This window comes from Panicum virgatum, chromosome 6K (assembly GCF_016808335.1).
Source record: "Panicum virgatum strain AP13 chromosome 6K, P.virgatum_v5, whole genome shotgun sequence".
Classification (NCBI taxonomy): domain Eukaryota; kingdom Viridiplantae; phylum Streptophyta; class Magnoliopsida; order Poales; family Poaceae; genus Panicum; species Panicum virgatum.
In genome coordinates, this window is record NC_053141.1 from 22,342,649 (window position 1) to 22,347,639 (window position 4,991).

General features: G+C 47.6%; 1 non-coding gene across 1 annotated transcript; it reads right to left on the reverse strand.

Moving 5' to 3' along the window:
- Window positions 1-355: 355 nt before the first annotated feature.
- On the reverse strand, window positions 356-462 carry LOC120639411. The gene has a single exon (XR_005661414.1). It is a non-coding gene; the product is annotated as a small nucleolar RNA R71 (small nucleolar RNA).
- Window positions 463-4,991: the final 4,529 nt, after the last annotated feature.

The following is a 4,991-nucleotide window of genomic DNA, read 5'->3' on the forward strand; positions in this document are numbered from 1 at the left end:
AGACTCTTCGTGACTTTTCCGTCCCCTCAACCGCCAATGTGGCGACAAGACCCAACGCTGATGTTAGAGACGTGAACTTCGAGCTGAAGTCCAGCCTCATAAACATGGTGCAGGCTAGCCCATACTATTTCAAGCCAAAGAGGACGCCAACGCCCACCTCCAGAACTTTCTGAAGCTCTGCAAGACCGTAACCATACGGGGCGTTATGGCTGGCATCATCAGGCTTCGCTTGTTTCCTTTCTCCCTCCTGGGGAAAGCAAAATAATGGTTTTATCATAATAAGGAAGCTGTCAGCACGTGGGACAAATGCTCAACAGCGTTCCTCGCCAAATTCTTCCTGCTGGGCAAAACAAATGCCTTGCGAGGAAGAATTTCATGTTTCCAGCAGACAGGGATGGAATCCATCCCAGAAGCTTGGGAGAAACTCCAAGAGTACATACTCGCATGTCCTCATCATGGGATGGATGAGTGACTCGTACTCCAAAGCTTCAACAATGGGCTAATGACAACATCAAGAGCCCACTTGGACGCTGCTGCTAGAGGAGCCTGTCTTGATCTCACCATTGCTAAGGCCAAGGCCTTGATCAAGAAGATGGTCTCCAACCAGGGCTGGAATGAGGAGTGTTCCCAGTCCCGAACCAAGGGCGGAATGCATACCGTCAAGGAGATGGATATGCTCACCGCCAAAATGGACCTCCTACTGAAGAAACTCGGCGAAGGGAACAAACAGCAAATGTTCGTTCCTGACCAAGCCATGAACTCATACTTGACGTGCGAAGTTTGCGGAAATGGTGGACACTCGGGGAATGACTGCCCTAAGACCCGTGAAGATGCGGCCTACATCAACAACAACAACGGGTTCCTTCCACAAGGAGGCCAAGGGTGGGGTCAAGCACGCCCACCATTCCAAGGAGGAGGTAATTATTTCAACTCCAATTTCAATTCGAATTTTAATTCGAACCAACCCTCCTTGAGAGATCTTGTCTTTGGTCAAGCTAAAATTAATGAATCTTTAAATAAAAAGCTTGCTGCCAATGATAAAATTTAGAAAATATAAATACAAAAGTTGAAACTCTTTCTTCTGCCTTGAAAAATTAGTTAAGTTTCAACGAAATGATAGAAACACAACTGGCTCAAATTGTTGCCATCGTACCTACTGCTGAGTCTGCGAAGATCCCGGGGCAACCCAAATCTCTCATTGAAACCGCAAATATGGTGTCTACCGGGTGGGGCAACCTTCCCCGGCAGGCCCCATGTACTAACCATGCAGGTAGGTACACCCCACCAAGGATGAATGCGTGGGGAGGACTGACAGCGAAGCTAAGTGGAGATCTAGGGGTGCCCATGATCAGCTGCTCCATTTTCGAACAATTCTATAGACGGGCCCTCTGCGACTTTGGATCCAGCATAAACATTATGCTCAAGGTAATTTTTGAACAATTACAATATCCTGCTCTCTCCCAGACCCGCATGTTCATACAGCTTGCAGATTCCACAGTTCGACACCCCGAGGGGATAGTCGAAAACATATATGTATGAATCAAGAACTGTTTTGTCCTCGCCGACTTCGTCGTCCTCGACATGGAAGGGGACCTGGGCTTAGATCTCATTCTTGGACGACCCTTCCTAAACGACGTCAAGGCTAGGATCGATGTTTGGGCTGGAGAAATCCAGTTCCGCATAGAGGTCGACAACATATTTTTCAAATTTCTCCACAGGGAAGAGCAAAGATTTATGATCCAGCAGGCTCACCACGGGAGCCCGCTCTGGGGTTCGCCCGAACCCCAGCCTGAAGAACCTACGACCACCCAAACCAAAAGAAGACGATCAAAGAAGCTGTGGCGTAAGGTTGAGAGTTCATCCTCGTCCATTTCTCCTGGATGAGCCGAACAATGGTAAGTCAGTGCAGGAGAAAGGTCCTGCTCGTCAGACTCAAAACGACGAGCCCTTGCCGAAGGCAAATCGGTACATATCTCATATTTAATTTTCCACCAAATTTGCTTTTCTTGACTTTTGAAAATTTTTCCACTGCATATTTGAATTTTCAAAACACCATTGCATGCTAGAATCTTTTCTAGCACCTTTTCTATTTTTATAAAAATCCAAAAATATTTTCTGAGCAATGAAATCCTTTGAAAAATATTTTTTTAAAATCTTTCGAGGTAAAGTTTGGCCGGGCACTCAAATGTTCATAGTTTTTAGCCGTTAGGGAGCACTTGGGCCCTGGTTGTCAGCCAGGGGGCCCACAAGGGGGCCGGCCGAACCCTTGGGTCGGCCGACCTCACCTGTCAGCAACTCCCTGCCATCTTTTCCAACAGCTAGTAGCCATTGTCTCCAGCTCCAAGCCGTTATGCCCGGCCATTCTCCCTTTAAATAGAGACCGAGGGGTGGGTGTTGAGCTCTCACACTCAACTCTCATTCACTCACTCCCTCTCAAACTCTCTCAAACTTTGCTCACGGGATTTCATTGGATTTTTGCTCAAGTTTGATTTCAAGAAATCTCTCTCTCATTTATTTGCTGCAAGAAAGGTGCACACCCAAGGACTACAACTCACAGGTAAGAACGTTCATTTCGGTTTCACTAACGTAACCTGTTTCGAGTTGTACGTGTTTTTGTCCAACCATGAAGGGCATAGGGCGAAAGGTCTCCGGCATATTCTAGAAGATGACAGGTGGAAGTTCATCCGATTCTTGGGGTGGCTCAAGCTCGCACACTCCTGAACCTACGCCAAGCCCGAGCATGATGGACTACGAAGAGGAAGAACAATACGAAGAGGTGCAAGCCGAACCGCAAGCCGAGGCCATGGAAATTGATGAAGATGACACTCCCTACCACGACTTGCGCGATGCCCGTGAACGACAAGGCTACGCCATCATCAAGAACCGAAGTTTCGTCCATACTCGAGCCTTCGATCCGGAACTCCTCATCAAAATAGGTATGTATGAAGACTTCGCTGATGTTTGGCACGCAATTGGATGGGACAACTTCGTTCCCGTTGAGGAGTACGGTTCTCGGCTCCTCACCATCCAATTTCTTTGCACTCTTCGGGAGGTGGAAAATGGGGTTTGTTTTCGACTTTTCGATAAGGATTATTTGCTTTTTTGGAAAACTTTTGCTAGCCACCTCGATTTCAACAAACGCTGGCCGATTTCTCTTGAGCAAGCTTGCCGCGGTTTCAATCATCATGAATTTTGGAGGCAGATTTTTGGTCTAGTTGTCCATGGCAGATTTGCACCTCGGTGCAACGACATTCATAATCCAACTCTTCGCTTGATACACAAGTGGTTAGCCATCACTCTCTTTCCAAGAGATGATGTCCGACCCGTGCGCAACGATGAGTTGCTCATTTTATATGCCATGGTCAACAAGATCAAAATCTCCCCCGCGCAAGCTTTGGTTAAGCAATGGCTTTTGAATTTCAAGATGACGGGTCCTATTGAGTGTACTTCATTGATTACTCGTATCGCTACATGTGTCGGTGCCTTAGAGGGGAATTCCATTCCCTTCATTGAGGGTGACCGCGCGTATATCGACGAGTCTTACTTGATTCAAGGTCACACACTCAAGAGAGGCCCGAATGACTCTTTGATTTTCTTCTTTGTGGGCTATACAAATGAGATTTCGCTGCCCAATGCGGAATTCCTTTTGTATAATTGCCGTTCGCTAACCATCCCTCTTGTTCGACGAGAAGGGGGCCGTAGGCATGGTACTTCAGGTTTACCTGTCAGGCTGACAAGGAGTAGGACCAAAAGGGAAGCAGAAACGACATCACCGCCTCAGCATACTCAGACCTCATATCACCATGAGGTGAGTGGTTCGTCATGGCACAGCACAAGCACAGAGGAGTGGGTACGGCAAGCCCCAAGGCGCCAGTCCACTAGTTCCAGCTCCAGCGGACCCCCAATCTCCGCCGGACGTTCAGCTTCGTCCAGAGGTTTCGCCACTCTGACTCGGCAGATAGACGAGCTGAACGTGAGCACCACCTACATCGACGGGTTGCTAGGCCAGCACATCGAGACAACTCAGAACTGGCAGCGATACACAGGCGAGAGGATCCACAACTTGGAGCAACAACAGCAGCAGACCCAGGAGGAGTGGAGGGCCTACTACCGTTGGGATGGGTTTAACCCCAACCAACAGAAGTGAGCCTGAAGCTAGCTTGGGGGAGGACCCTGTTGTCGGTCAAAACTCATCGGCGAGTAGCGACAGGCAACATGAAGAGCCGGGAGGTTGCCGGGGCGCTGGCAGGCACTGCTTCCTCGGACAACGGCCCGCAATCCAGCACACGCCGAAAATTCCGGAGAATGTAAGGCGTGCCACCTAACCTATACATGATCAGGAAGGTGCGAACGTGCTTTAAACGATTTGCCTGCATGCACAAACATGTGTAAACATTAGTCCGAGCCATGGTCGGCTCCCCGGGACGACTCTTGCATCGGCTTTCAAAGAACCGATCGAGTCCCGGTGTCAGATTGGATCTGCATCTATCCAGATATTGATAAATAAAGCAAATAATTATGAGAAACTTGCTTCAATTAAATCTAGCTGATCCGATCCACAACAGTAAAAGCTTCACCACTAGATCGGAACGTCCTACACGTAACTAGGCCTAGCGAACATAACAGATAACTAAACCATAACAAAAAATAGTGGCCTAAGAACTAGCAAGAGCCGATTCCTGGAACAATCCCTATTAAGGCTAAAATAAAGCATCTACTTTATCACAGGAACATCCAATCCGTTGGCAGGGCCTAACCTAGCAGATATTGAGCTAATCCTTATAAAATAAGAATTAACCGTAACAGATTGGATCTACTAGATAGAAAAGAAGCAAGGTGTTAACTCTACGCAACTAACCCTCTGCAACGAGAATTAGCTTAAGATCAAGCATGAATGCATAGAGAGAACATGATATTTGCAGATGGTAAGCAACAAAAGCATAATGAATCTACTAAAAGCCATGCTACGAACATCAAGATAACTAGTACTA